Source organism: Bidens hawaiensis, unplaced genomic scaffold (genome assembly GCF_021521415.1).
Source record: "Bidens hawaiensis isolate Kalapana, Puna unplaced genomic scaffold, B.hawaiensis_p1.1 tig00004414_1, whole genome shotgun sequence".
Classification (NCBI taxonomy): Eukaryota; Viridiplantae; Streptophyta; class Magnoliopsida; order Asterales; family Asteraceae; genus Bidens; species Bidens hawaiensis.
The window spans coordinates 379,610-392,363 of record NW_027491266.1 but is presented as its reverse complement, the minus strand read 5'-3'; the positions used below and the strand labels follow the sequence as shown (position 1 = coordinate 392,363).

Sequence of the window (12,754 nt, the reverse complement as noted above, 5' to 3'; positions counted from 1 at the left end):
GGAATATATGACGCAATTACTAGATGAAATTGCTTAGCAGTTAATGTAAAGTACCGAACAAATTATTTTCAAAAAAATGATATTGTGGTTTTATGAATATTATATCAGTGTTGTTTGACTATTATTTAAATTTATATATATTAAATGACTTTTTAATTTAAATTTCAGCTTATTTAAAAATTTATGTTTTATTTTAGCAGTGTACAAACGTTAAAAAACAAACAGTTTTTTTCTTACAGACTGCTACAGATGCATGCAGATATGGTTTACAAACTGCATACATTTTATATCTTAAAAAGTCATTACCTATAATATTGCCCAAGGTCTAATATGGATACGAACATTATAAATGAGCTTAAAAATAATGGGCTATATATAAAATAATTAATATAGTTGATGTTTAAATTGATAAATTCAGTTAACCGAATAAATCAAACTGATCGCTTAAAAGAAAAAAAAAACATATCCGTAAATCAAATTGTTCAAATTCAGAATTCGGTTATAGCATAACTGAAAATCGAATTCTGAATTCAGATTCGTTTTTTTGATTACAAATACAATTCGGGTTTTTTTTTTTAGGTTTTTTCTGAACACGCCTAGTCTTAATGCCCTTGACCGACAACACTCAGGTTTTACTAACATCCGAGTTTACCGACCGACGAAACCACCTATCAGGTCTCTTAACAAACATAATCAAAACTAATAGAATTCGTGGTGAGTTACCGACTCGTTGTCCGGACTGACGACACCACCTTCCGAGTAAGGCCCCGTTTGTTTTTTTTAGAGATTTAAGTCTGAATCTGAATACCACATCTGAATGTTAAAAGGTGGTTCAAATGTCTGAAATCTGAATCATTAAGAGGTGGAGGCTAGAGACGAACCTCTAGTCGTCGGAGATGGAGCCTAGTCTCCGGGTTAGAAGTTAATGGAGGCCGGAGACAAACATATGTTTTTTTTGGGTTAAGAGGTTTTCAGACCCACTAAAAGCTCTTACTGGTTCAGATGCTATTAAGACGCTGAACCTCTTAATGCCAGAAAAAAACAAACAGCCCCACGTCTGATTACGTCTGACCGAATCAGACATTTTCCTCTGCTAGAAGAAAAGAGGCAAAAACAAAAAGGATAAGTTTTAAATATTTTATACCTCCGTCTCTTTCATTTCATGAAACCCTTCCCTTGCAAAACCCCAATTGGCTCCGATCAACATCAAATAAACCAACAAATTCAATTTCTTGACTTAGATCCATCTCGAATTTGAAAATGGTAACTTACTACTGCTCTAATCTAATTAATATGTTTGTTTTTGATTGATCGATCGATCGATCTAGGGTTTTGTTTTACAGTTTATTTTTTTTTCTAATGATTTCAGCTTCCGTTATCCCTGCTCAAGACCTCACAAGGGCATCCTATGGTCAGTTACTTAATCTCTAATAATAATAATATTAATATTATTATTATTTTTTGTTTTTGTTGCGATTTGTGAAACCCTAAATTTGACTTTTGTGGTTCTGAGTTTAAAGAGCTAGTACAGTACAGTACAGTGCCTGAATAATATAAATTTTGGATCTTGTTTGGATCTCGGTTTTGGGCCAACTAACACCACCCGTTTTTACTAGGGGCGGCAATTCGTGACACCACATGAAAAAGGTTTTGGGTCTACTCGTTTTTAAAAACATGTGGGATTCAGATTGACCTGTTTTAAAAACGGCTTGACATGTTAACCCTTTAAAATAAGAATTTTTATAATTTTAATATTTGTTTTTTTGGTTTATATTTTTCTAAAGATACACTTGCAATTTCCAATCCAAAAACAAGACTGCTTTATAAATCGGGTTGTTTTTGGGTTGACCCGTTTTAAAAACAAGTCGGATTCAGGTTGACTCGTTAAACCGTTTAAATATTTAATAGGAAACTTTTTTATTTTTTTTTCTTAGTTTTTTTTTCTTTTTTCTATTTTTCTTCTAAAGATACACTTGCAATTTCCAATACATGATAATGTTAGTTTTGTGACACCGTATTATCTACTTGTCATACTCTTGCTAACCTATTAAATGTGTTACCGATAACTTGCTTTTAACTAGTCTAAATGTATTACTCATTTAGAAGGATGGGATAAATGGGTTGTGTTCGGGTTAACCCTAAGTCATGTGTGTACGGGTAGGGTTGAAATTTTTGTCACGAATAATAATATGGGTCGGGTTTGGGTTGCATATTCCAACCCCCCAGCTCACCAACCCGACATGATTGATACCTCTAGCTGCAACTAGGATTTATTATTGCTCTGCCTCTCACTCTCGTAGTCTCGTGAGGAGTTACAAGTACACGAATGACAATATATTGACACACATCTTGGGCTTATAACTTACAAAACAAGAAAACTAAACGTGCTAAAATAAAAGAGAATAAGAGCCGGCTCGCAAGCGTCCCTTGCCTTCGATCTACATCAAGTCAATACTTCTTGTCTTAATAAAACCGAGCCCAAACCTGAGAACAATACTCCACAAACCCGACACATCTTTTATCTCATTTCATTTTGTAGATTAAAGTTGTAACCTTTGAACTCTAACATGCATTTTTAATTTTATTTGTTAAAACTGGGTTAGGCTATTCTACATGGTTCTTATAGTTATTATCTTTTTTGGAAGGTTTTGCATGCTTTGAACTCGTATCAATTTGTTTATGTTGCAGCTTGTGGAGCTGAAAAATGGTGAAACTTACAATGGTCATTTGGTGAATTGTGACACTTGGATGAATATCCGTCTTCGTGAGGTGATTTGTACTTCAAAGGTAAGTGTATTTTAATTTTATTATTTTTTAAAGTCCTGTGAACATTATAAATAAGGAGTCATGAAGTATAGAACCTGTTGACAGGATGGTGACAGGTTTTGGAGGATGCCTGAATGTTACATCCGTGGAAACACTATAAAGTATCTTCGTGTCCCAGATGAGGCATTTTAACATTTCAAGTTTTTCACCATAAAACTGTTATTATTAATTTATTACAATATATTTTTAATAATAATAATAATAATAATAATAATAATATTATTATTATTATTATTATTATTATTATTATTATTATTAATCTCAAACGGGTCAAGTTGACTAAAAAGGTGGTTGAAAGTCCACCCACTCACCCAGCCACTCAAATCACTTAATAACAAATTTAAGGTTTTTATTGCAATACTACCCGTATGGTGTTGGTTTTATATAATTATCATAACGATTTATCTTTATTGCACAACCCCTTTTACCCGCTTAATTAAAACAACAAAACCTTTTACCCGCTTAATTAAAACAACTTTTGTTTAAATGTTTTGCCTAATTCGACACTATATAATTAACTGTTGCTTGTGATGCCATTAAAATCTGCAAATTGTGATCAGCTTCTTGCTAACATGCAATAATAGGAATGTTCTACACTTTATCTTGGTATTGTTCCCGCAGGTGATTGACAAGGTTCAGGAAGAAACCAAGAACCGCATGGGTATGATCTTACCTCCAAACTCTTTGTTTTTATATTCTTTCAGTTTTGGAAATACTTTTCTTAGTTACAGTCTAAAGCGAAAACCATAACTGTAAGCTAAGGGGTGAATGATTAATTGACTATTATACATTTGGGTTTCATTATTTTTTTATAAATTACCTAACATTAAAAAATCACTCGATTATAACCCAACACATTGTCTTTGCAGTCTGCATGCCTTTTTTAATAGTTATGAATTAATCGATTGGACTTTGGGTTAAATCAAACAATTTAATTCAAAAGAAAACGGGTTGAAAGCTTTTTGATAGTATGATTTCTGTTATCGTATACCATATGAAAGATTAAAATCTGGAAAAAGTAGGTTTCATAGTTATTATTCATTTTGCCACCTCTAGATAATATTTCGTAAATGGCTGATAATGCCACCTTTTACCGACAAGAGATAGAAAGCCGCCTTGGGTGGGACGTGGAAGGGGAAGAGGTGGTAGGGATGATGGTGGCGTTGCTGGTGGCAGGAGGCAAGCAAAGGGTGGTCGTGTCGGCATGGATGAAGGAGGCGGTAGAGGCAGGAGCCAAGGAGGTGGTTATCCCATTGGTAACCGAGGTGGGTATTAAATCAAATTATCAATCACATTCTCATTCATTTTTATATTATCTTGATTATTGTTTTAGATATTAAAAGAATAATTAATTCGCGTTTGGGTTCAGGTGGAGGTCGAGGTGGTCGTGGGTGATGACAACTCGATGAAAACGTGGGATATGAAGTTTCGTGTTGTTTTGGTGTGTTGTAAATTTGAGTTTTCAATATTGAATAATTAAGAGCAATCTTATGTTGGATAAGTTGAATACTAGCTCATTTGAAAATCTACATGGCCGCGGGTGTTTTAAATGCTGGCACATAGATGAAATGTTAAATGTTAATTTGGACAAATGAAATGTGTAACGAGGTTGAAGTGTCTCTAAAGTCATGGTTAGCCGAGGGTTGTAGAAGTTGTTGAAAGACAAAGCTTCTTGAATCACGAATTTTGCGCATGTACCATTGGATTTCTCGGGCGGGTTTTTTTTGACTCCCACTGTCAGTTGACTGTTGGTTGGCAAGGGTATTTTAGTAATCTTCATTTAATAAATAATAAATGTAATAATAAAAGTAATAATATGTTAATAATAATAATAATAATAATATTACACTATATTAATCTAACAGGTTACGTAATAATATTTTAGTAATCTTCTTGAAAAGTAATCCTTTTTTTCAATATATAATATTAACAGTAATCATCATCATCAAACTGCTCACCATCATCCCCTGTCGCACCCCACCCAGTCGTACCGACGAGTTTCAATCCACAGTGAGTTTCACAGCGGCAGTGTGGAGATCTGGTGATGAATCCGATGAAGCAGCGGCGGTGTTAAGTTTCGCGACGGCGGCGACGATGGTGTCGACCGGAGTTGGTTTCGGGAGAGATCGATGAACGAATTAAAGGTTTTCCAATATAAGGTTTTCAATATAATGTTTATGCTTTTATTGTCTAGATTTTAGATTTTGGATTATGCAACCTGTATGTTTTGATTTTTGGGTTAGATAATTGGTGAAGATGGGTTGGTTTGAATGAATTGGTGAAGATAAAAATGAAGATGAAGATGGATGAATTAAAACTTAGGAACCCTAATTATAACTGGGGAAGATAAAGTGACAAAAGTGATAATATATAGTTTAGGTTGTATAGCTATACCAAACACTAACTTAGTTTAACTGGTTGTTTTGGTGGAATGTTAAACCGGAGGTCTCGGTTTCGAATCCTGGCATTTATATGGTTTTGGATGATTAATTTTAAACTGAATTAAAGGCTTAGGGGTAAAAACGTAATTTCAACATTTTTAACAGGTCAATGCTTGGTCAACTGACGGTGGGAGTCAAAAAACCCTCCCGAGAAATCCAATGGTACAACATGTGCAAATTCTTTTTCAGTGGTTAATCCATCTCGCAACGATATTTTCCAGGGAGGCAAATTGGAATTTTCTCTAAAATGTATTTACATCGTAACAAAATGCACGCTTTTATTACTTTACATAATTTTACAAGTCGTGTTATTGAAAGACGTTCATTGAGAGTTTAACGTCTATGTTCATAATTCTTGGTTAAGGTGAATCTTGGGAGAAGTTTAGACTATATTTCATCTTCGTCAATAACTCCTTTAAGATTTCACAACTTTAACCCGTTTCTATTCTACAAATTATTAAATTGTAAAAATCCAATTTTTCTTCATTTATTTCGGCTAACTCTTCAAATCCAATGCCATGTCCCATTAGATGTATAATCCCGGGGTCTTCTCTCTTCAACTCATCAAGTCTAGCTTGTATATTCTCTGTGTGGATATCTAGTAAATTCACTTGTGGAGAATCATGTACTTTATTTTCATCCACTTCATCATCCTCAACATAAGTCACATTATGTCGGTCCCGTATATAGCTCACTCTCTAGATTACACACTCACTGTCGTAACCCACACCTAAGTGTCGACAAGAAGGTTACGGCCTATTGTTTTGTGAAAGAACAATATAATACTCAAGGCGGAATCAATAATACTCTAGATGTTGCACAATGGACACTAATGTAACAAACACACACAATAACTCAAAAAATTTACATTAATATTATGAAAGATACAATGAAAATCGATTAGGGTATAAAGGTGGAATGCCAGGATCAATGGCAGCTTTCCGTACAGGAGGGAGTCAGCCGCAAACGATATTCTCTCTTGTCCATTGTTTCAGGTGTGCCATAAAATATTCCTTTTATAGGCCTGCCCTGACACTTGACATTCCCTTGTTAGAAACCCTAATGATTAATACAATTATATACAAACGTGACGTGTGTCTAATGATGCTCTTTCTATAAAACTCACAACTAAGCTTTAAATTTATAAAACGAAAATCCTAACGAATCCACACACAACCGGCAAGTGTACCGATCAAAAATAGTATAGACCTAAGGAAGTCCGAGTATCGAACACAAGGACACGTGAAAACGTACTTAATACTTAACCCTAACCAAGACTCACCTAAGAATAATATTTTTTTTAATTATTAACTATTTGATCTAACTTACTTTAACTAACTTAAAAGACTTAACCTAACAAGACTAGACGAAACTTTGAGAATGAGACTTATTAATGGAGAAAACGTCTACCTAGGTAAGAATCCTATTGAAGACATAATAAGCTAATGAATTGAAGAATCTCACGACATCGGTATCTAAGGATTACACAACTAAGGGTCACTCTCAAAAACTAGATCACCTCTCGGTCTCACTAACAAACCCTAACTTACACTTAGTTGATATTAAGAACTAACCGGGAAACGAATTGCTAAAGTGTTCTAATATCGACTCTCCTCTCGGTCTCTCCGACACACCACCCCAAGGATAAAGGAACAATTTAGTTTAACTTAAACTAGGTCAACTAATCGCTCACAAACCTAATCCTAACAAGTAAAAGGTATGAGACGACCCTACTTCCTATCACCTCTCGGTCTCTAAGACGGTGTTCACCCGCTGATTTTAACTAATTAATATACCCAACTTAACCCTACGGTTGTACACCCCGCAAACAACCTCTAAACACAAAGTAAAGAGTTCAAACAAGCTAAAATCAACCAAAACCGATTCAATCAATCAGAGCAAGAGGTATATGAGTATAATTAATAAAAACACAGCCACTAAACACAACCTAATTCAATGTTAAACCAAACTTTTCATTAACAAATCAAGCCATGATGATCAACAATCCATATTACTCACTAAAACCTAACAATATTCATCTAACCTAGGTAGAATTAACTAGTTTAGCCTAACATATTATTTGGACAACAACATATACTTAAGTTAAACATCATAAAACTTAACATAAACATAATTAAAATCATCCAAGATTCAATAAAAATAAAACACAAGTCAATCTTCACTTTACTTGCAAAACAATTCAAAGCAAAAGATCAAAGTAACTAGTTAACAATCTTGAACTAAAGGACAAAGTTTATGGATGTATAGTCAAGATATATGGCAGAGTTTCTTAATGATTAATGTCCCTAGCTGCTGTATAAAACCGTCATTGGTCTTTTTTCTCTTCCTCCAGCCGCCACAAAACCATTTTCTTCTTTCTTTCTTGCTGGAAATTCCGATCGGAATTGTCTTGGGTGTTAGGGTTTTTATTTTTATTAAATAACTTGATATAATATGCATGTAAGGCTTGGAACTTGTGGGCTTGGGTCGGGCCTTGAGTTGTAGTCTTCAAAGGTTCTCAAAAAAACAAGCTATAACTCTTATTAATTAAACTATTTAAGCACTTAAACATGATAAAAAGGTATGGAAAGTAAGTGTGTTTTACAACACATCAAAACGTATTACAATAAATGCTAAGTGTAAAGAGGTCGTCGGGCAAACTTTGCAGCATTTGTCTTTAGCGAACAGACCTGGTAACCATTAAGTGTGCTGGGGAACAGTTCTCCGGCATGCTTTACTTAGAATATTTTTCTTAGAAAATATTCATTTAGCAGACTTCAGTCCTCTTGACTATATCAAACTTTGCTCGATAAAGTCCAACGAGCAAACTTATTCTTCAGAGATCCCTTCAACCTTTGGTTAACATAACTTATTAAACAAACCCAAGTGTGCTGGTAACACTGTAGCTTGCTCTGAGTTTAAACTTGCTCGTTAGAAGTCCTTAAGTATTTTCTTTATCAACTTCCTTGAAGCTTGCTAGGACAACTGTTTATTATATATAAACCTTGCTAGATTTACCAAAAGACTTGGTTTTAGCTTGGCTTAGTCAAGAGTTTGCTATTAAACAAACCTTACTTGACTTTGAAGAACAACATTGCTAGATAGAGTGAGCCTTGCTCGGTTTATCACTTAAGAGGAATTCTAGAAGATAATCTTGATGGGGAAGCAAAATACCTTGCGAGACCAAGTAAAAGCTTGCTGGGAGGCCTAAGTTTGCTCGGTTTCCATACTTAGCCGTTTTTAGGGAGGTTGAGAAGATTCCAATCTTCCTTCAGTCTTTTCTCATCCCAAAAATCCCCCTAGATTGGAACAACCTCAGCTGTACCAAAACACCTATTAGGTTACATACACTTAATTACAAAACTACACATCAAATTTTCAAAAAAGAAAATTTCATATCAAAAAGGAAAAGATTACAACTTATAAATTTGTCTCAATGGACATTACAAATCAAACCTATTCTACAAGTTGTATCTTCATCTTCTGGAGCTTGAGGCATATCTTCTTCTATCCAATCTAACTAAGGCGGCCTTCTCTTGAACTAGAAAAATCTCCCTGTGGCGGGGATGCTGGGAGGGCAGAGTCCATCTGATTGTATCCTCCAGATCCTCCACATGGAGAAATTCAAGATCTGTATCATGCCTTATCATGCCCAAGGCTAGTCCATCTGAGTTTCTAAGAATGAAGGATTGATCATGTTTTTCAAATACAATATTGGAGATCCTTCCATTCTTTTGGACTTCGTGATTAGGCCTGGTCATCTGACACCTCATGCTCAGGCATTCCTTCAAGTTGGAAAGAGGATTGTGTACTTAGCCTTCTGATTATAAGAAGCTTCAGTCAATTTGATGTCCAACATCCTTCTTTGCCTCTTCTTACTTTCAAATTCTGACAGCTCCAATTTCCTCTTTTTGTTTAGAATTGGGAACCCCTTCCTTTACTGATCTCTTAAATGTTTGGATAGATCATTATGTTGTCTCAGTGCAAAGCTCTGTCTGTCATGATAGTCATACAGACTCAGAGTTGCCAATTCTTCCAATTGTTCCTTATTAAACTCCAAGAAATCATCTTTGAATACAATGTGTTTCAATTCGCCACTCTTCATGATTACTTTCAGAGAATCAGTCTTCGCATCAAAGTAGAGCCGTTTTGGTAGGTCCACTGCAGTTGGTGGTCTTTTTTCATGCTAATGTGAGGCTCTAGTGGTCGGAATTGGGACGCTTACAGTGGAAGGCAAAGAAGTGCACTTCTTTTTTTTTTAAAAAAAAAATTTGCCTTCTCACATGCCCAGACTTTTCATACATTTCAATAATTTCTCCTTGGGCAACATGACCAACTGTAAATAGTTTTCTCCTTCCCTGGCCATAGTAGTGATCATGCCCATTATTTCCTCATCAGTTGGACCCGCAGGGACAGATCTTTGGGCTTAAATAGGTTCACCCCTGGGTCCACACTGGAATTCCAACAATCTCCTCTTTTCAGCCTTAAGTTTTTCCCATTCTTCTTTTTCAGAGTAGAATAATTCCCTCAGTTGTCCCTTTCCCAAATTATCAAAAACTCCCTCATCCATGACTTTGCTTAACATAAAACCCTTCAAGGTCTTGATCTTATTCTCATCCTTCCATGGCTCAACAAGCTTTTCCTTCCCAATCACAAGTGGAGGAGCCTTAGATGTTTTGGATTTTTCTTGATCAAATTTAGCCTTTTTAGACTCATACATAGATAGTTTTTCATTTCTGCTCAATCCTTTAGTTTCTTTTCCTTTACCCCCCGCTTCCATCAACCTGTCAAATAATTTCACCTGTTCATCCTCCCATTGCATCTTTTCCTTTTTAGCCAAAGTCATCAGTCTTGGCTTCTTTGTGGCTTTCTCAAAATCTACTTTCCTTGATATCCTCTTGAAGTGTGTTTCAACTTGTTGCTTGCTCGAACTATCCACAACTTCAATAGATATACCAATAGATATACCATGATCAATCAGGTATTTACACTTTCCACCATACTTTTTGTAAAGTTTCTCAATTTTGTCCTCCTGATCTTTTGCCTTCTTTTTCAACTTTTCAATCTCTTCTCTCTCAACTCTCTCCTTAGTAGATTTGATGACACTCTCCAGCTCCTCAAATCTCATGTGACTAAGCTGTTTCTCTGAGAAACCATTAAGTCTTATGTAGTTGAGGAACCTTTGAGTGTCCCTGTTTTGTTTTTCCTGTTTCTTTTACAAATCCTCAACTTGTTTATCTAAAAGTACCTACAACTCCTCATCAATCATCGGAGCCAGTGTTTCAAACTCGTAACCATGGTTGATTAAACTCAGAATTTTTGGAACTTTTATTTTCGCATCATCCCTATGCACATCAGTCATGTCCACATAGGGTGAATTAGCTACATCATCATCATCATCATCATCATCATCATCTGATAGATATTCAAGTGCATCGATCCTTCGTTCATTCACTTCAGGTTCAACATGGATATCAGTAGGCTTAATAACCTATAAGGGTATTGCATGAATTGGTTCATCAGGGTTTTCATTTTTATCCTCCCTCTTCCCTTGATATTTCTTTCCAAATTTTTCTTCATCACCACGATCCCAACTATCATTCTGATTTAAGCCATTCAAGGCTTGTTTAGCCCATTTTTCAGACAAAATTTGTGTTATAGTCTGCCAACAATTTCAGTATCCAATTGCTTATTTTCATCATCATTCTCAGGTTTCTTAGGTTCAACAGTGGCTGGGATTGTTCCCTCTGGTTCAGACTTCTTTGCTTCATCATTTTTGAATTTGTATATGACCAGAGCTAATTTATTGTCAATCTTTTCAATTTGTTGTAGTTTCAGCAGACCCTCAATCACTTCCTGGTCCAACTCCCTCTGTTCTTCATGCAATTTCATATTTATTTCAGCCTCTTCTAATAAGATTCTCTGGTCTTCAATTTCTTTATCGGTTAATGACCTAGAGATCATTTCTCTCTGCATCAATTCATTCATAATGTCATCAAGCCTCTTGACAGCCTTTTCTGCACTTTCATCCACATTCAATACATCATCACTAGATTTTATCTTTTGAGTTTCCAAGGGCTGTAATTGTTCTTCATTTTCAGCAACTGACTTGCCTTTATTTTCCTCCTATCGTCATCCTCAGTTTGTTCATCAAGAAAATTATCAATTTGGTCAAACAAATCTTCTAGCTCCTCATCCACCTTCTTGAGCTCAGAAGTTGTATCGACATCATCTTCACCAGACATCACAACTGTTTCACCTGAGATCAAAAGTTCCTTAGTCTCACTCCTTTATTCAATTATAGCATCAGTTTGTGGTTCTGTCATCACAACCTCTGTAATAATTGTATCAGTCAAAGGTTCAGTCATCACAACTTTGGTTATAATGGCTTCAGTTAATACTACATCATCTACTTTTCAGCCTCATTTACAACCTCATTCTCAATCACATCTCTCACCTCTTTCTCCACCACCACATCATTTACATAATAGTCTTGTTCACCACCATCAGACTCATCCGCCTCATATCCCATCTCATCATCTCTCACCTCCTCATCCTCATCCTCTTCATAACTCCAATATACAAAAATAATTTTTTCAGAGTTTCATTATCCATCATGTTGACCACAGGTGGATTCTCCCCTGTTTTGGTATAGTTGAGGTCTTATCAACCTCAGTGTCCAGGGATTGAATCTTATGTTGTGCATGTGCCAACAATGATTCCAATTCAGCGTTCCCCCACTTCAACTCGTCATTTTCCCTCCTTAATCCAACATTTTCAATCAAAACATCTAAGTGTCTGCCAAACAAACCAAAACGGGAATTAGGGGAAGGCGAATTGACAGGTGAAGTTGGGAATGGGTCAGGGATATTGGTTTGGGGTTGGATGGGTTCATGGTTTGGGCTTTCAAAAATATTAGTGCTAGTTGAGGGTAATGGGTTTAGGGTTCTAATGGTAGGTGTGTCAGTGCGGATAATTTGGAAGGTAGATTGATCAGTAGTGTGTGATTGGGTTTGGGATTAATATGTTGTGTTGGGCTGGTTTATGAGGTGGCCTGGGACATATTCAGGAATGTGTGGTTGATGGATAGTCTCGTCTTGGGTTTGGGTTAGGCTTTGGGTTTGGGTTTGGTCTAGGTTTTGGCTTTGGGTAGGTGTTAGGGTATGGATTGGTGATGTTGGTGGGGATGGGATATATGGTTCATGGTCTTGGTGTTGGGGGTGGTGATTGGTCTTGGTTTAGGTTTTGAGGTGAGATTGGTGGTGTAGGAATGGGTTGGTTTGGAATCCCCCCCTAAGCCTCAGCCACATCTCTTTCAACAATTTCCTCTAAATGATTACATTCACCTCCATTATCAGCATCATCATCACCATCCGAATCATCTTCATCTACACTTTCATCCTCCTCAGAAGTCACCCTAGGTGATTCTGGAACAGGCATAATTTCCAAATCATGATTAATCAACCACGGAAGTACATCAAAATCAA

The 12,754-nt window shown here is 35.9% G+C and overlaps 2 long non-coding RNA genes across 2 annotated transcripts; both read left to right on the top strand.

The window, feature by feature from the left end:
- The first annotated feature begins 1,195 nt into the window (after window positions 1-1,195).
- LOC143626555 (uncharacterized) lies at window positions 1,196-2,955 on the top strand. The gene is made up of 4 exons (XR_013152436.1): window positions 1,196-1,263; window positions 1,370-1,411; window positions 2,689-2,787; window positions 2,872-2,955. It is a non-coding gene; the product is annotated as an uncharacterized LOC143626555 (long non-coding RNA).
- A 365-nt stretch (window positions 2,956-3,320) lies between these two features.
- Window positions 3,321-4,502, top strand: LOC143626556 (uncharacterized). Its single transcript, XR_013152437.1, has 3 exons — window positions 3,321-3,487; window positions 3,930-4,091; window positions 4,196-4,502. It is a non-coding gene; the product is annotated as an uncharacterized LOC143626556 (long non-coding RNA).
- Window positions 4,503-12,754: the final 8,252 nt, after the last annotated feature.